Source organism: Cornus florida, unplaced genomic scaffold (assembly GCF_030987335.1).
Source record: "Cornus florida cultivar Cherokee Brave unplaced genomic scaffold, ASM3098733v1 CherokeeBrave_3.0.0_Hap2_Chr02, whole genome shotgun sequence".
In the NCBI taxonomy this organism is placed as follows: Eukaryota; Viridiplantae; Streptophyta; class Magnoliopsida; order Cornales; family Cornaceae; genus Cornus; species Cornus florida.
Window position 1 is genome coordinate 16,717,930 of NW_026775572.1, and position 25,616 is coordinate 16,743,545.

General features: G+C 31.6%; 1 protein-coding gene and 1 long non-coding RNA gene across 5 annotated transcripts in view; one reads left to right on the forward strand and one right to left on the reverse strand.

Annotated features, from left to right (window-relative positions):
* LOC132293926 (uncharacterized) overlaps positions 1-25,616 on the forward strand; it is a 33,196-nt gene that overhangs the window by 5,645 nt on the left and 1,935 nt on the right. The gene's annotated exons all lie outside the window — the stretch shown is intronic.
* LOC132293925 (uncharacterized) lies at positions 6,004-12,438 on the reverse strand. Of its 2 annotated transcripts, XR_009477931.1 has the most exons (4): positions 11,738-12,438; positions 8,591-8,661; positions 6,734-6,806; positions 6,004-6,259 (listed from the first exon to the last, which is right to left on the reverse strand). It is a non-coding gene; the product is annotated as an uncharacterized LOC132293925 (long non-coding RNA). The 2 variants fall into 2 exon arrangements; XR_009477930.1 differs by lacking the exon at positions 11,738-12,438 and having other exon boundaries at positions 8,591-10,355.

A 25,616-nucleotide genomic window follows, 5' to 3' on the forward strand; every position in this document is an offset into this window, starting at 1 on the left:
GAACAATGTTATACAAGCTGTGGTCTCATCTGTGAGTGGTACTATGATTACTCTCCTCTTAAGAATACAAAATTAAACTACTATCGGAAACTTCATTTGTATCACAGCATATTAAAAAAATTATTTTCTATAACTTCCGGGAAAAAAAATTATTTCTACACATATAATCAAGGTGAAAAAAAATGAAATAAAATAAAGGTCCAATTTTATCAAACACAGTGCAATATATATTTGTCCTTAAATTTTTCGAAGAAACTTTGCCATATTAAGCCATAAAGAAAAAGTTGACCCATTCTATCGGGTTGTGTAACGTTTTAATTTCGGATTTTGAAATAAACAAATATATGGAACAAAAAGGTGTCATATGATTGAAAAATTTCGTTTTAAGGTGCAAACAATAGTATGCTAAAGTTATTACAAGTTTTTGACTACGCTCAACTAGATTTAGCTAATAATGCATTAACATACTCAAAAGAAAATAACAAAAAATTTCATACAAGAGGAACACTTTCGGAATTGTATTGTATGTGGCCTGTTTTCAAAGGCTTAGTGGCAATGGTAAAAATTTGTAGATAAATCTTTAAGATTTCGCTTTCAAATCGTACTCTTTTCTTGAATGGTATGTGCATTATAAGACTTCTTCCTTCAATGATGCGTGCGTTATAAGATCGATACCTGTGTTCTAAAGGAAATTTTATATATATATATATATATATATATATATATATATATTGTACATGCCCCACCCGTCAAATGATGTTGCATGATGTTGCTTGTTGAATACTCCATTTTCCTATTAGCACTAATGATACTACTTTGTCCAATTTAAGGTTGACCACAATCTTGTACTCTAAAGATCATTGTCTTACCAATATATGGTCAATTGAATTAAATACAAATTCATGGGCTACATAAAGTGAGGGCTGCTGATTGCAGTTCGCAATTTTGATTGGTTAAAAAAACTGTTACAATTTAGCGGTGTTGGTAGGAATTTATGAGATAAGTCTTTAAGGTTTCGTTTTTAAATCGCACTCCTAACTTGAATGATGCATGTATTGTGGGGCTGATACACTTGAATGGTACATGTATTGTAGAGCCGATACACGTACTTAAAGAAAATAAAAATAAAAAATAAAACTGCGACGGCAATCCCGACGAGCTCGATCCTCTGCTTCGACTGCAAACTCCTCCAAAACTATAGCTCCGATGCACCTACCTCACATGGTATATATGGTATTCTAAATTTTAACCAACACATCAGAATTTCAGGTTTTGCAACAGATAGAATAGTTTAGCGGGTAAAGTATTTTTTTCTAGTAAAGTACCCCTTAAAGTTCAAGGGCTTGAGAAAGGGAAAAAAATGCACTTGAGTTAAATTCTTATTTACCAAGCTATCAATTTATACATACAGTTTATACGCACATGCAACTTCCGTATAATATATATATATATATATATATATATATATATATATATATATATATTACAATATTTAATAAATTTAATTTTCACTTTATGGGTCTCATTTGACAAAATAAGTGGCAAAAAAGTTAAAAATTAAACTTACCCAAAAAGAAAAAACTAAACCTTCTCGGCAAAAAGTTAGCTTTGCAACCAAACGAAATGAAAACTTCCCCTTATCAAAGTTAAGTTTGAGAGAAGCAAAACCAGACCAAACGTAAAGCAAATTCAGAATACATTATGTAAAGTGATGCTTTGTGATTAATGAGCTCTCTCTATTCAAAGAAACAAAATCACACCCGATTTCGAAAAAAAGATTACCAACAGACATGTGGTCTAGCGGTACAAGGCTCATACTTCTCAAAGGGAGGTTAGGGGTTCGAACCTCAGTGGGGGCAATGTGTGATTCCCAATTAGGAAAAAAAAAAAAGATTCTGGCTATTTGGCAATTGTAAGTGAGAGACTAAAACCAAATTTTTGTGCATTTACATTATTTGGGACGGAATAAGAATAAACAATATAAGAACAGAATTCCGCACAGAAGAGATAAAGTAAAAAGTATTTTAATTTAAATAAAAAGGTAAAGTTGAATGATACTTTTTTTAGTAATATAATATATCATATAAAATATAATAGTATAAATCAGTATTTGTATATATATGATAATATAAAGTGTAGATTAATAAATTTTTTACTTACCTTATTTACCTTGTTGATTTGATCATGATGACAAAGTTATGTTAGAAATGTGGCGTTTTTAATGGGGTAAAAAAGCTGACTTGGCACTTGAGTTGTATTTACAAAGTTATTACACGTATAAAACATATATATATTATAATATTTAATGAATTTAATTTTCACTTTAATCTAAATTTTTTATTATTTTATATAAGTAAGAGAAAAAAGTTCCGGTGTAGTGCACATTACTTTAAATTTTTTTTTTATTTTTTATAAGAGAGAGAAGAAAACTCGCCGGGGGGGTGTTAACTGTAGTTTACTCTAAAATTTTTATTATTTTTTATAAGGAAGAGAAAAATGGTGGAGAGAAGGAAAAAAAGAAATGAAGAATTAGAGAAATTTTTAGAAAGGGGGAATTCTTGGACAGCGTACCAAGGGCCATGTGGTGAGATTCATATATTAATGGAAAAATTTTATTTGGCAGAAACTTTTTAATTTGACATATTGAGTGATGTGCCAAATGTAACTTGCATTTAAGTTATCGGTTGGAGGAGTTCTAATGCCAAATATAAGTAGGATTTGAAAGCATGGTTTGAGATAAAACAAATCACTAAAATTAAGAATCTCTTTTTATTTAAAGCTTTGATTCCGGTGATGAATTGATTTATATATTTTATTTCTTTTTCAATTTTAATTTAGAAAATAATTCTTGCACCGAATAGTTGTAATAGTTGTAGTGAATTACATGATAAAAACTTGATTTTCTTTTTTTTCACTACACTTTCATTTTCTAGAATAAATTTATATATAACCAAACCGACCCTTATGTTTTAGGTACCCCTCTATATATAAATACATGGTACTGTGAAAGCTTTCGTTAAAAAAAAAGAAGATCAAATGGAACCTTTAAACAAAATGTCTTTCTTCCAATTTGTATTTGCAACTTTTAATTTAATTAAATCAATGGTGGAGGTTATCTGGGGTTCAGATGCATCTTCTTACTGTTTCAAATTGATATTAGTTATTAGTTATTGGGTGATTGGAGAATCTGTAGTTGAGATTCTGGGTCAAAAAGGTCGTGCCGAGAAGATTGAAGGAATGATCTCTAACAATATTGTTGGTGTTTGTTTTTGCATGCTGTAGTCTGATGGCGGCACACTTGTTCTTCATTATTAATCCCTTGGCGGCCACCGAACAAAGAACAAGTATATGCCTGATTACGGCTGTTTCAGCTATGTCCACCATTGTAGTTTCGTTTGTTAAGTTGTTTGCAAATTTTGAAGACTCGTCCGCCATTGCACGCTGGGTTATCATCCTTGCACCTTTTTTCCTTCTTCCCCAAACATTATTGTTTCTTGAAGCCTGTATAGCAATCATTCCTGTCATACCTGCTTTTTTAGCTATGGTAAGATTCTACCTTTTAATTACAGTAAAACCCTACATGTTTAATTTGTAAGGGAAAATTAGATTTTAGTGACCTAACCTAAACAAAATTGCTCTAGAGTGACCATAAAGTCAAAAAAAGATGAATAGTCAACAATGTTGAAGTTTAATTGCTAGTAAGTGACCATTTAAGGATAATTTGGTCAAAACAAACTTAAAGATATGATAAACATTATAAAAATAAATTTTACATGACAAAATTGTCATCCAATTCAAAGAATAAATTGTTAGATTCAGCATACTCCTCTCTCTCTCATTCATTGTTTTCTTTTTCCCTTTTTAGTTTGCAATTTATCAATTTAAAAAAATCAGGGTTTTTTTATCACCATGGCCGCAAAACATAAATATTTATAGTGGCAAATTAAGAATAATATTTAAGGATAATTTGGAAGTTCAATCCCAAAATACTCTTTATATAATATTTATAGAGGCGAGGTCCTCCGACTATATTGCCCTAATATATCATCCTTTTGCATTCTTTTTTCTATAGCCATTAGCGAGTCTTCTGCAATGGTGGGTTGGTATTGCTTAGGGACCTTAGTGCATGCTAAAGGATGGGGTAAAGGCTACAGAGAGGCTCTTTTATCATTCTAGAGTTGTGGTCACTCATTCTTGTCATTCCAAGGCTCTTTTAGGGTTGCGAGCCCTTGTTCTAGTGCTTTCCCTCGAGCTGGATTTGTGACCTTCTTGTTGTATGATTTGGTGACATATAATCAAAGGATCAGATCAATTCAAAAATTACTCATTTATAATCAATTGATGCTAAAATAATAAGTACGTGTTTATTGGGTTTAATGTATAGGGTAAATTTGTCCACTTATAAAATAATATATTATAAGAAGGACATTTCCGTAATAACCATCAAATAGTCACTTGTTAGCAATTAAGTTTTAGATTTGATGACTATTCATCTTTTCTTGACTTTAAGGTCACTTTACACCAATTTTGTTTAATTTTGGTCACCAAAGTCTAATTTTCCCTAATTTGTTTTTGTTGTGCCCCACTTTTTTCGTAAATAATTAATAATACTCATAATAAATTAATACAGTTCATTTTTTAGATATTTTATTTTTTAGAAAAAAAAAAAAAGAGGAAGGAAATACCATGTATATTAGGCTTATAGATTATATCCTTTTTTTGGGTTTATATATATATATATATATATTTATCTATTCTTTAAATTGACTTCTCTTTTTTCTTCTTTGATTTGTGTAGCTCATTCCAATGGATAATTTTAGGAGAACTCGTGAGAAAGAAGAGAGAGAGGGTAAGCAATTTTTTTCTAATGAGTTCCCTTTTCTGTTTTCTTGTAACATTTTGTTAATTTGATTGATTATTTCTCTTCTTTTTTTCCGAATTTTCTTTTTATATGCAGATAAAAGGAGATGCAGCAAAGTTGGTTAATTACAATATTGAATTACAAGTGGATTATTTTAGTTGGCTACTATAGTTAGTTCTTTTCTTTTTCCCTTCTTTTTTTTTTTTCCAACAACAAACTTGTTATTTCGATATTGCTTTGTTTTGTGACCTTAATTTGTTATTTATTAAGTGCGTATGCACTTATGAGAATGCTACTGAAGTCATTTATCAGCCTTTTTTTTTTCTTTTTTTTTTTTCTCTCTCTATATAAAATGTGTCGTGGAGACTCATGCAATTTTTTTAGACTCACTTGTAATTAGTTGTTCATATCATGTGACAATTGATAACGACTTCGATTATATATCACGTTTTTTGAATTTAATATATAATAGAGTTGAAAGGATCGGATTGGATTGGATTGGCTGCACTTGGGTCTCTAATTTGAATAGGTCTCAAATTTAATATATGGGCCACACTTTCTTGCGCCTAGAACATCTTTTCCTAATGCTGATTCCATCTTTTATGTTTCAGTTAAATGCCTCCACTACAAGAAAAATGGCTTTTAACAAGGGGCGAAAAACAATTCTACAATGGGCATGGCCCGTTGTGGTATCTCCTGTCGTTGTAGAAGTTCATACTTCTACAATGGGCAATGGCCGTTGTAGAAAGTAAATTTTTCTAAAACGGGCAACACCCGTTGTAGAGGGTGTTATTTTCTACAATGGACATAGCCCCTCGTAGAAATGTAACTTTCCACAACGTTTTTTGCCTGTTCTGCGAGGGACTTTGCCCCTTGTGAAAAGTGATTTTTTTTTTTAAAAAAAAAAAATAATAATAGTTGTCTGGCCCTTTTTCTTGAGATCCAACGCAACTGTATCTATTTTTCCACACAACTGTATCTATTTTTCTATTTTTCCATGTATATTACACAACCAAAACTCCATCCAAAGCCATATAATTTCATACCAAGCCTTGGGCAAATCAACAACATCAACATATTTGATGCATGCAAAAAAAATAGCTCAAGCCATACAAAAAATAAAAAAGGGCAAACCCCACCAATCACAAACAAATTTCAAGAAGTCTTATATTCATTAAAGACTTCAATGTACAATTCCATAATTGTTGACATATATATATACCCACAAAAATTGTAACCTGGCAAGTAGCCACAAAAAATCAAAATATTAAGGCAATTGCTCACTCTTCTAGAAATTGTTTTTCTTGTCTTGATATCCTCATTGTAGTGCCCGTCATCATATTCTAATACCCTAAGAAGCACACCCAGGTATCCCAAAAGAAGATGATAATCTTGAACCTGTAAATAGAGAAAATAGAATTGGGTACAATTAATTTATTAGAGAGAGACAACTAAGGAATGGAAGCAAATACACAAATAATGGCCTAAACTGAATAATAATAATAATAATAATAATAATAATCAATAATTTATACATGTAGGTGGGGACCAAATGGGATCAAAGCATATGGGTGCTACCAAACAAGTCTTTGAGAGACCCATCATAGGACTGCTTCTGTTTAAACTGAATTTCATATGCTTGGTTTAACCAACTAAATCTAATGTGTGCAGGAACACTGGTGACTGCATTGAATTTAACATATAATTATGCCATCCTTTATTGTAGACATCTAATTATGTGGCTTCAGCCCAAACAACTTTAACTTACAATAATAAATAAATAAATAAAATGAAAACCTCCCAAAAACATGACAAGAAACAAATGCACAAAATTCCATCAAAATAATAAACGAAAAAGGAAAATCAGCTCACTAGTTCCACATCCGTCTCTAGGTGTAATGTTTTTTCTTTCTAAGTCTGCCATTCAAGATTCAAGAGTCATCCACTGCCAGAGAAGGAAGAAGCACGAAATAAAAATCAGCCAGATCAACCAAATTATACAGATTTAAGAATATTTTGCTCAATATCTAAAGCAAACTACTCTAGCATGAACTGAATAAAAAAAAAACACTGCAAAAACATTTTGGATGGCAGATCATACTCCATAGAGGATAAATATCCTATGATTAGCTAGAAATCAAAAACCAAAGCATTGCCATTCCCAACTTTTCCTTTTCTTTCCCTTCCAGGCAACTTCTCATAATATATTATGCAAAGATTATATTACAAGTATAAGAGAGTAGATTGTCCCTTTGTGTCTAGATTAATTGATAGGATAGTACTATTTCCAAAGCATCTTATGATGTTCCTAGAGAAATTTAAAGAATATCTGGATGTCAATTATTCAGGAAGTACCAAAAGCTCTGGCTATAACATTACCTACTTGAAAAATCTTGAAGATCGTCGCCACAAAATGTTTTTAGTGCAGGTCTAAGTAATACCTATTTGTTAATGAATATATATAAATCTAAAAAGTAGAGAGTTGACTGAGAATAATCCACTGAAAAATAAAAGTATCTGACTTTAAGAGAGTGACACTCATGCAAACATGACATTTTCTTGTTTTTCACCTTAAGGCTTACGCATGAAGATCCTACACAGAAGAAGTGAAAATGTCCCAAGATTTGAAGACAGATCAAATCCTCGGTCTCTTTAGTTTGCATCTTAAGATTCTTAACAATTTTTGTTATAGATTGAAATAGAACTTCCTACCAAAATGACATACCAATGGAAAGAAGATCTGATACGAAGTTAGAGTGTGTAATTTGTAGAAGATGGTCTTAATTAGATTTTAGTTAAATTTATAGGGGGTTGTGCTCAATATTTTATTAAATTTTAACTGTTTTAGCAAACACACTAGTAAACATAAACATAAATTACAATTACGCAATGCCTATAGCACTGAGAAAGTGACATCCCAACAACTTAAAACGAAAAATCAAGGAGTTTATATGGTGTCTCAAGGAGAACAATGGTTCATTATTTGTGATAAATAGTACAATCGATTCTAGTCTTTTTTTGGTTTTTAAACTTCATACTTCAGATTCCACTATAATAGTTCCACATCCGTCTCTAGGTATAATGTAATTTTTCTAAGTCTGCCATTCAAGATTTAACAGTCATCCATTGCCAGAGAAGGAAGAAGTAGATATCATACACCACCTAACAAAAATAACCACCGAAGAAAAATAGATTCTAACTCTAGATTTCACATTCATTGTAGTTTTCTTCTTTCCATGGGTAAAATAGTCATAAATTATAATATGCGATGTTCTAATTGAGGCATCGCATCAAATACATTTTCATAGTAACCTTGATGTAGATTTTAGTATTATTCTATGTGATTTAGTTATGCTTGAAAATAATGTAATAGTTAATTAATGATTTATAATAGATCTTTAGATTTAGGGTTGGATAAATTATAGTACAATATATGCAATTGGTACTGCATAAATAAAAATATTATCAAAATCCTATGGAACTAGGAACCAATTAGGTCATGACTTGGCTTGTCTGAAACTGTCTTTTGCTCTAATTGGGTTGACATTGCAACATGAGATAGGAGAGTCAAGTAGGACTTCAAGTGACAATATTAAATTGTCAAGTGAACTGGAAACTCAACATAAGAAGATTACACCCATTAGACTTCTAGATATAAAGATGTATATAAAATAGACATAAGCTTCCCTACTTGATATTCAACAAGTGAGCAATGCTAGATCAATATACCTTGTTGTCCCTACTTTTAAGAAAAGAACAAGCTTTTGCCATTGAAACTCTCTCCTTCTGTTTAATACAACCTGACAAAAACATATAGAGTAAAGCAAACACAAGATGCTAATAAAGTGAATAAAATCTTCCTAACAATCATAGCAATTAACAACAAAGAATTCGAGTTCCAATATAGTAAACAGTAATGTGAATCGAGTATAAAAGTATATCAGGATGCAGAGCTCATGTAAAAGTCAGGAATTGGGTTGAAATCATCCTCTGTCATTATAGTTTTCTTCTACGTCATTAAAAATTTATATGCCTACTCTCCAACCATATGGATAAAACAGTGGCTGTGATTGTTAAGCAGGGGCAAATTGAGGTAAATGTATTGCGTGGACTTGTCACATGCATGATTCTGATTTCTGATACAGAGCACGTATATCCTCCAGTTCTAAACTTTTAGTTTAGATATCACATTCAAGATTTTCAGTTACTAACATTACCAATAATATTTGAAAAAATTCAGTCACTATAAAGGTTAATGAACAGATTTAGGAGCATAACATGGTAAAAACCAATAAAAACGAAAAAGTAGTAATTCAGTTCAGCAAATAAAGCATTGAATACCGAATGTAATATTTTCCTTGTGGTAGCTGAATTATCAGTGAGAAGTTTATGTACAACACAAGGGTATGCAACATGACTCTACTCATGTCGAGACTCATTCAAGCTTGTTCATTTATTAAACAAGCCAAGCTGAGCTCTAGTCAGTTAAGCACCAAGCGACCTCCTTACACTTCTAATTTTTCTATACATGTCAAATATATCTAAACACTTCATATTTTCCATAATATCTGAACATCGTTATAATGAGGTAAGGTGAGATGTCACATAATTCTCATTGAACATTTCCATCAATCAATGAGAAGTATGTTTTAAGACCAAACTTGATGTGGAAATGGCTTTGTAAGAATGCAGGAAACAATAAGGAAATGTTGGAAACTAATTATAGAGTTCTTATAAATTCGGTTTGCTTAATTGCTCCAATTTTTTATTTCTAGGATAACTAAAAAAACATTAAACAACTCAAATTCTTTGGTTTGAAAGTTTTCTAAAAGAAATTTCTGGAAAATTAAGTTATAAAAAAGGAAATTTCAGATAATAATAGTATATTATAATTCTATGAGAATTATGTTTCTAAACCAAACATGTTTTTATAGAGCTTGTTTCATTCACTTATCTGTTCATCATATCAAATAACTGGAAAACAGAAAAAGAGTACAGAATTACAAATATTCATTTCGTTGACAGTTTTCAAAAAATACAGTGTTCAGAAAACTGAATTAATTAAAAAATAAATAAATCAATCAATTTCCAAAAAATGGTCTAATTCGGTTTTCAGAATTCTTGAGAAGTGTTTTCTAAAAAACAGAAGAGAACAAATCAATATCTTCAATTTTCACTTTTATTATACATATTAGAGATACAAAATAATCTCTCTCATTCATTCATGACCAACTATATATATCACGACTATGTGCATGCAAGGAAACGTGGGATGCATTCACAAGGTACACAAGTATAAAGAACCCAAAGAAGCAACAATCCCTGGAGTTAATAACAGAACAAGTCGAATAATATATAATTCAAAATCAAAAGTAGAAAAAATCATAACAAAGACAAAGTAGTTCGGAATTATTAGTATATATATATACACACACACACACACACACATAAATATGAATATGACACATCAAATTTGATGCAAAAAGATGGTAATGAGTGCCTGATTTTTAGACAAACTAGTCTGCCGAGACAACAAATGCTTGTCAGCTTCATTTGGATACCTGAGTCACCAAAAACACAGTATGACCTAAGATCCTCTTCATTCAAAATTTATCAAGACAAACGGCACTAAACATTTCTTTTAGGACTCCTTACTATGTATCAATATTGTTGTTTAATTGAATTGATCACTGCTATATACACACATATAAAGTATTAATACTACACTCTCATCATGAGTTTCTATACTCCACTCTCGATTCAATGATTGAGAGTACGAACTTACGTAAGAGTTCCTGTGATTATGGGTCGTTACAAGAGGGGTAGATTAAGGACCCAGCAGTTGGGAAGCTAATTGTAAGCATTCTAAACATAGTTCACTTCATATACATAAATATATATACACAAAACACACACTTGTTTTGCAAACCCTATAAATGTATATAGATTGTTAAGACTTTAAACAAGGTTTTATATTTCATTCTTTTTTGCATCAAATAAAATATAATAAATAGAGTAAAATTCAATGATTAATCATGTACACCGATTTATGTAGCATCAAACACTTATATATAGCAAGGCCACAGACCCGTACAAACCCAACAAGGGAGAACAATATATACAAACAAGAAGTAGGGAATGCTCCTGTAACTGGCCCATGCACACTTCATTGAAGAATCACACCATTATAAAGATATCTAGGAATTATCTCAAAATCATCATTAATATATACAACCACTAATTTTTACCTCCAAAAACCTAATATAATAGCTCACTTGATGTTTACTTTGACTGGACAAAGCGTAACTGATATATGCAGCACTAAGTGTTAAATAAGTACCAAAAGAGAAGGGATAAAAGGAAGAAAGGCCATCAAAATTAATGTATGAAAAAGCTGAAATCCCGAACTCGACAAATTCAAAAGTAATGAAGAGAATGAGTTCACTATAAACCAAATTCTGTCACAACCATAAACTACTAGACATGCATGAAAGAATCCAAATTGGAAATATAGAATAACTGACTATTATCTTTTATTTTTGTTTATTCTTGGCAACTGACTGATCTCCATCAAATAATCAGTAGGTAGACTGAAACCTTATGCAAATAATCATTCAAGCAAGCACGAAATGATAACTTCAACAAAATCGAAATCTGTAAGAAAAAATATTTATACAACATATCATTAAACTCATATAATCATAACATGTATATATGTATTTTCTTTCTACAGGACTGAATGATGAGAGATTTTTCAAAAGCAAATCAAAAACCTAAATTGCAAAACTCAGTTATTTACCCAAGTATCAGAATTGAGAAGAGCAAACAACAAATTGTGAAGTGATTAAGAAATATAATTCAAGATTTGAAACTTACAGAGATTTAAGGGCTTCAATCTATTGTTAATGGAGAAAATAACAGGTTCTGTGATGACTGTGATCCTTTTAAACACTTCGTTTCTTCGTATCTTAGGGAGTCTGAACAAGGGTAATCTGGTTTATGAGCCCCAATCCCATCCTTTCGCCTCACGAGATAGCATTTGAACACGGATCAGCAAGGTAAGCTAAGTTGATGGTTCAAGGTGTTGTCGATGGGTTTGGCTGACTACCCGGGCAGATTCAGATGAAAAGCCTCAGACCTAACGAGACCAATAGATGCCTCTTGGGGATCAGGTTAACTGACCGGCCTATTTTGCACCAAACTTGTTAGACAAGGGCACATCAAACAAAGATAAATCTAGGGCTTTTGAGATAAAAAGAGGCAAAAACTGAGGAGAGATTAGGAGAAGGAAGGATAGTGAATTTTTTTGTTTTTGATTAGAGATCGGATAGTGAATTTGATCAAAAGATCAATTTGCTCTCGCGGGGAACTGTGTTAGAGCTCAGAGAAGGAAGAGAGGAGAATAACAGAGAAGAACAGAGATGAACCATATATATATATATACACGTACCTGGGTTATTTTACTCTGAAGGTGAAACTCGCGAAATTTGGGCTTAGAGGATTAGGGTTTCGTGTGGATTTTGGTTGATGGATCGCGGTGTGCGAATTTGGGAAGAATAGGAATGTTACCTTTTTAGCGGGCTGCTAGAGCTTGATGAAAAAAAAAACCGCCTTTTTTCCTTAAGCCGCCAAAATTAACTTTTCAGAAAAAGAAACCCTATTCTATAAGGGGCCATGCGGGCCTGTTGTTGAAAACCACTCTTCTACAAGGGGTTACACGGGCCTGTTGTAGAAAGTACTTTCTACAAGGGTTATGCATGCCCCTTGTAGGAAATGTGTTGTTAAAAGCCCATTTTGTTGTAGTGCTCCCTCGGCCCTTTACCGCCTTATTTAAATATGTTGGCATGGGATGTGTTCTACTTTGGTTTATCTATTTTTTTTTTTCTTTCTTTCTTTTATGTCTCGGAATTTTGATCTAAAATGCTAAAAACTAAATCTTGCATCTCTTCATATCGATTATCTAATGTTGTTTGAGCTTCGCAATGCGGCGGTGGAACATCGTTCCATCGTGGGGTTTTAGAGTTCATTGCTGAAGAAGGCAAAATATATATGGTAGGCATTCAATAATGTTATGAGTGCATGCTTGAAATTGTGTGATTTTGATTAGGTCAGTTTATCTGTGGAAAATACTGAAGTTTTTTAATTTGAATAAATGGATAAGTGTCCACCTATAAAAAGAATATGACAATTTTTTTTAAGTGGACAACTGTAACAAGGGTCATTTTGTCCCACATCGGAATCGGATGGGAAAGAGATTGGGTATAAATGGGTGAGTATGCTGCCTTACTTAACAGTTCGAGCTTTTGAGTAAATGGGCCAGCGCCCACCCGTTACAGTTAGAATCAGAGCCAAACCCAATCCTTAATCCGGTGCCACGCCCGGCCCGGAAGGCGTCCGGGTGGATCGGATGGGAAAGAGATTAGGTATAAATGGGTGAGTATGCTACTTTACCTAACAGTTCGACCTTTTGGGTAAATGGACCAACAGAGGGAGTAATAGAATTGAAAGGATCATACTCTTATGGGTTGGCTTAGCCGCAGTTGGTTAGGGCTTCTAATTTGAAAGGGTCTCAATTTTAGGACATTGGCAAAAAAGAAAAGATACATAAAATATAAAAAGGGCTCGAACACACTTTTTTGCATGTGTGAAACTGTATGTATGAAGGACTTTGTATTTGAAAATTCGTCAAAGGGCATCTCAAAATTTTTGCAAAGTTTTTTTTTTTTTTTATTAAAGTTGAATGGGTAAGCTTTATATAAAATAAAGAAAAATGGGCATTGTCCAGAAAGAGGACACAGTAAGCCAATGGCAAAACAAGTGATACAGAAGCATCTAAAATGGAACAAAAATGTCAAAGAGAGGACCATCAACTTCAACAAGTAGTTATGGAAAACAGAACCCGGGGGAACTTTGGTGTTATTCGGTCACGCTTTTGCCCATGGCAAAAAATTCCCCAATGCTGCCTCCGGTAGGAGTCTGGACGGCACTATAAGAAAAATTAAATTTTTACAACATAGTATTTACGGATTTCTTTGTTTTGTCTGGTGGTAGCTATTTTCTACGGGATTTATAATAGAGTTTATATTTTACTATGAAAGACATTGTAGTGGACTACATTTCTTACCGTATGATTTCATGTTTTATATTTCAAGGTGCTTACATAATGGGTCATTCATTTTAAAGATATATTTACATTTATTTACATGGCATTTCTCCAACTTTAACGAGGCAAATGTTCCTCGTTGATAAAGTGTAAAATGAAAATAACGCAATTAAGGGATTTTTTTTATCCCGTGAATAAGCAATAAAGCTTCCACCAAAATTTTCACTCCACGCCAAATGAGTTAGCCATAATTAAAGTCGCACTTTAAAAATATACATTGAAAAAAGAAAAGTTCAAAAAAAAAAAAAATAATAGTCCATTGAAGTTGAATTCTATATATTAAAAATGGCACGTAACATCAACAGAAGACCGACTGTATGAAAATGGTGCGAATTGAACTTGTGATTGTGTAATTAATTCAACTAAATCAGCTCATAATCGATCACCCATATATCTTCTTCTTCTTCTTCTTTTATATATATATATATATCCACCACTCCTTAATGTAAAGGTATTGAATTATTTTGTTATTTTTAGTAATTAGGTTCATTTCTTATGGGGATTAGTTCCCTTCCTTTCTTATAGGGGAATTAGTTTCCTTATGGTTTAGGGTTCTATATATAAATACATGGTACGGTGAAAGTTTTCGTTTTTTTTTTTTATTTTAATAAAATAAAAAATAAAAAATAAAAGAATGGGAACTTCTAGAAATTTTTTTCATTCGGATGCGTACTTAATTCTGCAACTTCTATGTTAATTATATCAACGGTGGAGGTTATCTGGGGTTCAGATGCATCTTCTTACTAGTCCGGTATGATAGATTTTACTAGTATTAGTTTTTGGGTGATTGTAAATTGTATAGTTGTGGGTCGAAAAGGTAGAGGTAGTGCCGAGAAGATTGAAGGAATGATCTCTAAAGCACGTCGACAAGGCGGTGGCGGCGGCACAATATTGTTGGTATTTGTTATTGCATGCTGTAATCTGATGGCGGCACACTTGTTCTTCATTATTAATCCCTTGGCGGCCACCAAACAAAGAACAAGTATATGCGTGATTACTGCTGTTTCTGCTATGTCCACCATTGTAGTTTCGTTTGTTAAGTTGTATGCAAATTTTGAAGACTCGTCCGCCATTGCACCCTGGGTTATCATCCAATCTATCATCCTTGCACCTATTTTCCTTCTTCCAGGCAGATTATTGTTTCGTGAAGCGCGTATAGCAATCCTTCCTATCATACCTGCTTTTTTAGCTATGGTAAGTCATCGCTTTTAATTAAAACACTTCCTCAAACCCCTAGATCTTTTGTTTTTGCTAGGTAATATATTATTTTCCCACTTTCTTTATACATTATGGGTTTTGCTAATCAAAATCGCCTTGCGAGATTGTAGCTTTACAGTCGTTTATCCTATTAATATAGGAATCAGATCTCATTAAATGCATTAATTAATTAAATTTCTATTTTAGTGGAACTCTACAAACATTACTTTTTTAAACAAACATACCCTTTTAAATTATCTAACATTTCTTCTTCTCTTCCCTTTTAATCTATCCCTATGGAAATATGTGCGTGTGTGTTATATATATATATAATTAATTTTGTATTTTTTAAAACTCTCAGAATCTATCTTGTTTATGGATTCTTTTCTCGTTCTTTTTTATTTTTTATTATTATTTTTTCTTTTCGGATTTTGTTCTAACTCTTTTTTTTTTCTTTCAGAATCCATCTCTTGAGAATGGATTATCCTAATTATAGTTTTTTTTCCTTTTTCAGAATTCATTCATATAACAGTAGTTATTATATATATATATATATATATATATATATATACATACATACACATTTCCACATTTCCATGTGAATATATTAAAAGGGAAGAGAAGAAGATAGTTAGATAATTTAAAAGGGTATATTTGTCTAAAAAAGTAATGTTTGTAAAGTTTTACTAAAATAGAAACTTAAGTAATTAATGTATTTAATGGGATCTGATTCCTATATTAATAAGACAAACGACTATAAAATCACGGTTGCTTTGCGCGACTATGATTAGCAAAGCCCATACAATTATATACCACTTCTCAAATAATAATAATAAATTACTCCCTCCATTCCAATTTAAGTGTTGTTTATAGGGAGTAGTAATTTTTAAAGGAACACGTGGAACATACTTGGAAAATTACTACCATTTTAAAAATTCAAGTTTCAAATTTTAAACTCAAATGACATATATAGAAAGATGTGAAATATATTATTTGAAAAACAAAAGTGACAACAACAAAAAAGGAAAACATGACACTTATTTTAGGACGGGAGAGTAATACAATTCATTTTTTTTTAGATATTTTATTTTAAAAAAGAAAACCATGTATATTAAGGCTTGTATCCTTTTTTTGTTTCTTTTCTTTTCTCCAATAAATGGGGTTATATATATATATTTATCTATTCTTTATATTGACTTTTTTTTATTATTCTTAATTTTTTTCTTGATTTGTGTAGCGCATTCCAATGGATAACTTTAGGAGAACTTATGGGATAGAGGAGGAGGAAGAGAGTGAGCAATTGTTATTCTAATGAATTCCTTTTTTCTGTTTTCTTGTAATATTTTGTTAATTTGATTGATTATTTCTCTTCTTTTTTCTGAATTTTCTTTTTATATGCACATAAAGGAGATGCAGCACGATTGCTAAAGTGTAGCTAATATACATAATTTAAGCAAAATTTTAGTTGTTTCTTTTTTCTTTTCTTTTTTTCAACAACAAACTTATTATTTCCATATTGTTTTGTTTGTGACCTTAATTTGGTCATTATTATGTGCGTCTGCAGAAGGCTTTTGCGAATGCTACTGAAGTCATTTATTAGCTTTTTTTTTTCCCTCTCTATATAAAACACACGTGGAGACTCTAAAGCATTTTTAGACTCAGTTCTTGTCACGTTTTAACGACTTCTCTCTCTATGACCACAATATAATATATATATTGTTAGAAATTAAACTTTATTTTATTTTGTGTTTTATATTTATGTGAGTTTTTTATTGGATTTAGTGGGGGCATGAGAGTTACAACTAGTAAATGGTCATGTTAGTGGGTTAGTGAGAGTTTTGCCTACTAAATGATATGTTAGTGGGGTTTTAAGTTTCATTTACATTTATGTTTTGAAGCCTATATAAACCCATGCATTATATTCATTTTCTATCAAGTGAAATAAAAAATATTTTCCTTCATTTCTATTCTCTTTCAAATAATATAGTGTTGTGTGTGTAACTAGGTCACTATTTCCAACATATATATGATGAAAAAAATATATATTAAAATTATTCAAAAATGGAGGTGAGCAGATACTAAAAAAAATAGTTTTATTTATGAATTCAATTTATTCTATTATCATTTGTAATGAGTCGAACATTTGTCATAAATTGATTACATTGACTATATAGGGTGGAGATCACCAACAAACTTTGCAAGAAAGTAATGTTATTTTTACTCACATACATAAAGCAGGACAATTTTTTTTTTAATTTTTTATCATTTGTGCCAGGATACCATTTTTAAAGCTCACAGTTCTTGAGCCACAATGTTCGACTTTATATCTAGCCTCGAGACAGTAATTGTGTTGGCTATTTGTCGTGTTTGTACTTGGGTTAGGGCCTAGATTGGGTTTTACCTTTTGGGGTTACTGGTCCAAGATCCACTCAAAATTGGGCCTGACTAAATAAATGAAAATCTAAAACCCCAGTAATAAAGCAACATGACGTTAAAAAGACGCACCGAAGCGCATGCGCATTCTAGCCTTTTTTTTTTTTTTTTTTTTTCCGTCTATTTCAGTATTTCCTTCGTAAATAAAGCAAGGGGTTAAATGCCAAAAAAAACCGTCTAAAAATCACTATGTAGTGTAAAATCTTCTTATACTATTAATTATAAGGGTGCACAAAAATCCGTTCAAATCAAAAATCCAAACCGAACCAAATCAAACCAGACGGTTTGGTTTTGTTACGGTTCTAAATTTGTGAAACCGTAAAGATACGGTTTGGTAATCGTTATGTTATGTTATATATATATAGAAAGACTATCATGCGGTCTAAGACAACGGACTTTTCAATTGACTAAAAGTTAATTAGAAAAATTATATTTTATTACTTTATCAAACCTAATCATAGTTAATTTACTGTAATTAGTCAATAAATTTATTCAATCTCTCTTTCCTTAATCTCTTCCATCGTCCTTACAATTTCAACCACTATCGTTATATCCACACCATCACAATCAACATTTTCACCACTACAACCACAACACAACTATCATATTCATTCTCCAAAATTGGATCCAGGTCACGACTATTAAACACAAGTACTTCTTCTGGAGTAAATAAATTGCCAGAATTTGGAGATTTTTTTTTTTTTTTTTTTTTTTTGTCTCATTATGAAGTTCCAGAAAATAAATTGCTCTGGAGTTCCAGAAAACTCAAATTTAGAGACCTTTTATTGTTTCCATGACAGGATTAAGTAATATATACTTTCTGTCTGAGCCTCTATTATTAGAGGTTGTGTTTATTCATGAATCCTAAAAAATTGGTATCCTTTTAACAAAAAAAAAAAAAAAAAACTTATTCACAAAGTGCGGAATAATTGGTCAACTAAAAAAATAATAAATAAGAGAGCATCAATCAGGCCATGAAAGGAAGGAAAAAAAAAATAAATAAAGAGAGCAAAAAAATAAAAAATAAATAAATCAAAGTGCAAAAAGAAGAGAGAGAAAGAGAGAGTGACCTGGATTCAATTTTGGATAATGAACGTGGTAGTTGTGTTGTGGTTGTAGTGGTGAAGATGGTGTGGATAAAGAGAGATTGAATAAATGTATTAGCTAATTATGGTAAATTAAATATGATTAGGCCTGATAAAGTAATAAAGTGTAATTTTTCCAATTGACTTTTGATTCGTTGAAAAGTTTATTGTTTTGGACCTTGTGAGAGCCTTCCTGTATATTTATAATGTTAAATTATACTGTATATATAATATAATCATACAATTCAAATTGGACTTGGATCCTCTAAGTTAAATATTCTCCAAATTATTATAAGTTGAATTTGCTACAAAATGACACATAACATTAAAAACCTATCTATTGCCAGTGTTAAACCACGTCAACTAATTTAAATAAATTTTGAAAACTGCACCGTTTTGAGATAAGTAAAATTTACCAAAGCTTAAAAACTGCATCGTTTTTAATTAAGGAAAATTCACTGTGCTCTAACGATGTTTAACATCATTATCTTTCCCTCATCTTTTTCAAAAAAAGATCCTCCCTCTCCCTCTTTATTCATATCTGAAACAAGTCGCGTCTCTATTTCTCTTTTAAATAGTAACAAATTTTAGATTTTTTTTTTCCTAATTGGTACTCACACAATCCTGGTTCCAAAGGATTGTTTGTACAAAGTTTTAGATTTTAGATTTTTTTATCATTTCATTTTTTGATTTGGGTAATACAATAAAAAAGAAATGGATCCATTAAAGCACAATTCAACCATGGTTAATATCACTACAAATAGTATTTTGGAGTAGTAGCATAGATCAAGATATCATGCATTTATATCTTCATCATCCTACATATTGTATTAAGATTTTTTTTTGCTGAAAAAAAGATTTAAACCATGCATTCAGCAGTAGCAGAGACGCGACTGATTTCAGATATGAATAAAGCGGGGAGAGAGAAAAGATGAGGGAGAAATAACGATGTTAAATGTAGTTAGAATATAGTGAAATTTTCTTAATTCAAAACAGTGCAGTTTTTAAAGTTTCTTTAAATTAGTTAATTTGATTTTACACCAACAGTAGATAGATTTTTAATGTTACGTGTCATTCTGCAGGGAATTCAACTAACTATAAATTAGAGAATATTTAACTTAGAGGATTCAAGTCCATTCAAATTACTCTATCAATCCTATTGTTCACTCTTAATTTTCTTAACTCTTACCAATATATTAGATGAATTTTGAATTGTGACCGATTGTTTTATGTTAAATTAATAATAATAAATGTATTAGGTTATTAGCAATTATGGATTTATTCACTTCAATTCCAGAAGTGGCAGAGAATAATGAATTAAAAGTTCTAAATATATTAATAGTTCTGATTATGTTGGTAACTTAGTTTATAATTGTGCATGTGAATTTTGAAATATGAATACTTCTGTAAAAAAAAAAAAAAAAAAAAAAAAAAAAAAAGTGGAACCGAACCGTACCAAATCGATTTTTCATAATTTGATTTGGTTCCTTTGGTCAAATGGTTCGGTTCGGTTCCAAATTTTATGAATCCATTAGAATTGGTTTGATTCTAAAAAACTTTTAAACCAATCCAAACTGAACTATGTGCACCCTAATTAATTCTCAATGTGCAGTGTAAAATCTCCACATACTAATGATTTGGTGCAAATATTCCCTTAAGACTTAAAATAACTATAATGCTCTCGTGTAATAAATTAAAATATAAAAATATAGGCCATGTAAAATGACATTTTGTCCAATACTATCTCCCTCAAAAATTGTCTTTACAACCCATTTTCTTTCTCGATAACAACTTTGAGCTTCGTCTGTGAGAGGACTCTAAGAAGGTGGTGATGATTAAGGTTGAAGAAAACTCTATCAAAAGACACTATGAGATCCATGGTAGCCAATTTCTCTTAAATTTCTTTAGTCTTCTTATTGGAATTAGTTAACTTGGATTTACCCAGTACTTAAGCTTCTTCTTGCAGTGTTTCATCTTCTCCTTCAGACAAAGCTGGGCTGACCCAGTCAAACAAAAACAATAGTCCCAGACTACTTTAGGAAGCCTTGTCTTTGACCCATCTGGCATAAAAAATGGAAATTATAGCTTAAAATGTCCGATTTCCTTATTCAAATCGCGGAGTAGAACTTGATGATCAGATCCAATGATGAAGACAATCATGAGGGAAACTATTGGCCCAATCAATAGTACAAGGCTGATAAAAAAACTCACTACTAAAAAAGACTTTGATTATCGTCGATTTCGTAAAAAATAAATGATTGAATGCTAGGATTGAAGCTCACCAAGCTAATTATCACTAGAATGAAGCTTTTAGGTCACTAAAGTTCGCCGAATTGTTGAACAATGCTTGTAGGATTTAGTAGAATTCTCGTAAAAAGATATTTTTACTACAGTTATTTTAAAGACCAGGCGAATATTTACGCATAGAGGGATGCTAATGACGATCGCTAAGACGATTGTCCATTCACATAGTAGAATTGTAATTAATGTCTTCATTAATTACAAGTTTTCACTTTTTATGGAATATTAAAACTATATTTTTTTTTAGACAAAATAGCTCTTTTAAACTTTTCATCCGTCTCTCAGTACTCACTTGATGAAGTTTACATATATAATGTATATATGCATATATATATATATATATATATATATATGGATCGAAAAAAAGAGAGAGGAAAGTAGTGTTGTAAGACTTTATATATATATATATAAAGTGTTACTTTTTTTTCCTTGTTAGATTTGTGCGGGTTACTTTCCTTTTCTTTTTCCTTGTTAGATCCGTATGTCAATTTATATATATATGCAATCATCTCAACCATGAATTCATAAGATTAAACGACAATTAAAAATAAAAGAGAAGGAAGAATACACTCACATATTGTTAGCTATTTATATATATATATATATGTAATAAATACCAATATGTGAATGAAGGAAGGAATGGGAAGAAAGGCAAATGAAAGGGATAAAGGGTTAAGGGTAGTTTTGTTCATAAAAATATATATTTTAATATTTTATAAAAAATAAAAAATATTTAATTAAAAAAGACATTAATTACAATTCAACTCATCCATAAAAATGCCGACCGTTAGCATTTCTCTTACGCATATTAACAGGGCATTTCTCTAACTTTAACGGAGTCCTCGTTGATAAAGTGTGAAAATTACACAATTAAGGGAATTTTTTTGGTCCCGTGAATAAGCAATAAAGCTTCCCCCAATTTTTCACTCCCGCGCCAAATGAGTTGGTGACAATTAAAGTCAACAATTTAAAAATATACATTGAAAAAAGAAAAGATAAAAAAAAAAAAAAAAACTCAGACCAGCGATACATACACACATTTCTCTGCAGTAGGGGAGCGACGAAGACCAGCACCAGCTAGCAGCGAGCTAGTTCAGACATTGAAGTTAAATTCTAACAGCGAGCGAGCATGGACTAAGGTACGTTGTTACAGTTGCCTTTCTTTGTGATTTTCATCGTTCTATCTAAACCCTTTCTCTATGATTTTCATCATCGATATGCCCCAATCTCCATCTATTTATAGGGCTTGCATTCTAAACTTTTTTGCAAGTTTTTCTCTATATCTATACTTTTCTATGCACAAATGTTTGTGTGTATATATATCTATGTGTTTTTGTGTATAAATGCGAGTTGATTCGTGATTTGTTTCATTTGAGGAATACATGATTCATCTGATGTGATTTTGAGGTTAGAGCTGGCCAGAGGAGTTAAAGAACAGGTTAGGGTTTTCAATTTTCTTGATGTATTTATGAAATTAGAGTTAGTCTTTGATGTGTATTATGAAATTGGGGTTTGGGTTTTCAATTTATATCTCAAATGAACACTTCTTATATAGTTTTCAAGCACTGGTGTTTCTGGGTTGGGTTCTTACTGTTCTGTCATCTGTTGCATTAGCAGAGTCACATTATATGATCAATATGGAATTGAGTTCATGATTTGGGATTTTGTAAGTACATTTATATTTGATTTATTTGATATTGGACAGATATAATAAACATGATAAAGGGGTTGAATTGATTAAAATGTAAGTTGTTGAATTGATTAAGATATAAGGAACTACATGGCTGGTCTTGAACAGCAATAGAGTGGGATGTGTATACAGTAGGCTGTTGCTGATAGGTTTATGAAGCCTCTGTGAAGCGCATCGGAATCCGTAAAATTGAGTGATCTGATGATGCTAGTGATTGAGTTCAATCACAATAAATCGGTGATATGTATGGGATGATGAGAAAGAAACCATCTCTGTTATTTTCTCTCCCTATACTCTGCTTCGGTTTCAAAATGCCAAAAAAAAAATTCAATTTAGCAATTTTGGCACTATTCTTTTGAGGAACCTAGGCTGAAGTTTTGTAAATGGGTTATTAGGCTTGGGCATTCCTTGGTCAATAGAGTTGGGTTCAAATTTTGGCATGTGGCCCAAAACTAGTCCTAAAATTTGGTCTGATGCACATGCTTCATTATGTTTATGTTGTTTAATTTTCCTTGCTTAATTTTTTAGTAGTTATTCTTGGGGTTCAAATCTGATTCAGCAATTAGGCGTGATTCACGTGCAAAAGAGTTGATGGGATTTCCTGTAAAATGGAAGAGAGGTCTTAACACTAGTATGGTACTGCCAAATAATCTCGGATGCTTACGTCGGTAAAAGTAACAGTGAATTGAAAGAGGAATAAACGTTTAATGTTAACAGTGATTACTATCTAGGTGCAGGATTTTTTAACTTTGCCTTTTCTTTTCTTGGTTAAATTTGCTACCATCATTACCTGTACTTTTGGATGATTAAATTGGACACTTTATTTGACCTAAGTTGTACTATTATTGCTTTTAAACTTTCTCTAATTCATTTTTCATATTATCATGTCTGTGATTGTAGTGTAACATACCCCTTACGCTAGCGCCCCTACATGGTAAAGATCTTATTCTGCAAGACTCCATCCAAATTCGTCACTCAGTTGGTTGGTGTTCAATTCTTTTTATTAAGACTTCTTTCAATTCCATTATCTGTCTTCCTAGTCACAGCATTCGTACTCAACCCAACATACATTTTAAACTGCTTTAGAATGGTGTTAGGAACTCCATATCCTCAAGAATAAAGATTACTTTTGAAATTTTTGACTGCTTTAGTTAGGTATGAATTACCCGTCCCAATAATTTCAAGAATATTATATAACTTATTTTATCTCGAAATGGGAAGCAGCAAAACTGTTCTGAATAAATCAAGAATTTGAATCTGACATAGCAATTCTTTTGCCCAAGGGCAATAGATTTCTTATAAATCCTCTCTCATACATGTTTTTTAAAATCTCGGAATGCATTAATTGGTCGACCAAAAACTTTTCTTAGGACTGTATATATATGCTTCAAGCCAGATTACAGAGATTTTTGTGCTATGTTGTAAAAGTCTCATTCCTGTTGTGGGCTTCTGGATGTTTATGTACTATTGGACCTGACATGGTAGTACTGGATCGGTTCTAATATTACTGGGTGAACTTCACACCCAAAAGGCTAGTTGCTTTTGGGTTCCTTCTACTTGACTGAAGAAGCTAAGGCCACTAAAGGACCCAGACATCTCCACATCAAAGACAAATGGTCTTGCTAGTTGCTACCAATGTGCCTTATCACCTGAATCAGTGACACTTGTAAACAATATGTCCTTTGTACCGAGCAGACCTAATTGGAATTATCTTCATGATGCTAACACAAGCATGGTTGTATGGCCTAAGAAATATGTGAAAGTTCTGGAGGTCAATTAGTCATTCACTACCTTCTTTTTATTTTTATTTTTATGAGAAGTAGTCATTAACATACGATCTGATTTTTTATATATTTGTTGGCATTACATTTTTAAAATATTTTTTCTAACAGGATCCATTATCACCAATTCATTAGGAGCAGAAGGATCAGAATCTCTATTGTTTATGGTTGCAGTCTACAACAAAGGTCTTATACTCCCCCTTTTTCATTGTTACTTGATTGAAAATTAAGACTTATGTGTTTGGTTTGTTAGGAAAGTGAGAATGAAATGTAAAATAACTTAAGATGCTTGATAAGATGTCTCTTTTCTTTTGCTTTTCTATCATTTTTAATCCACAAGGTACTCCATGACAATGCATTCTATGCTTAGAAAGTTGAAGATTATTTTCCCTTGCAAATTGTGTGTTGTGCCTATCTATGAACTTGTATTTGTGGCTGGTTGTAGTGCAATGCATTCATGGGTTAATCTTTGTGAGAAAACTGCATTGGATGAATTTCAGAAGCTCATGAAAAGTTGCATCTTTATAAACATAACCTAATTTTTTTAGCAACTTAAATAATCCCAGAAATGATAGAGAACTGTGTATAATTTCTTATATTACATTAGAACTAAAATTTTTCTGAGTTTATTATTTTCTGTTTTTTTCGTAGTTAGGAAAAGAAGATTAACAATGGAAATTTTGTTTGATATGCTTGTTAGATGCATATTAAATCATGTATCATCCATGTCTTAGTGTTGTGTGTCCAACATGGGTACTTCAAACAGTTTTGAAAAGTGCATGTAACAAATATTGAAATCTTGAGTTGCATGGAGTCATTCCGAGATTTCTAGAACATTCTTGCATCAGTTTTTGGTACTAAAGCAAGTAATTGTGTATTGCATTTGTCCTACATCATTTATAAGTGGGAAAATTTTGCAATTGAGCATTCTGCCCTGTCAAACTGTAATGCAGCACGTCTTGTTCAAATGAAAGCCATACTTTGAGATCAAAGTTAAGATCTAAACAGAATTTTATGGTCGAAAAAATATTAATTAATTGGCTTCTATAGTCTGATATTTAGATCTTTCACAATTAATTGCCCTTCTTACTTCCAAGTCCTTGAC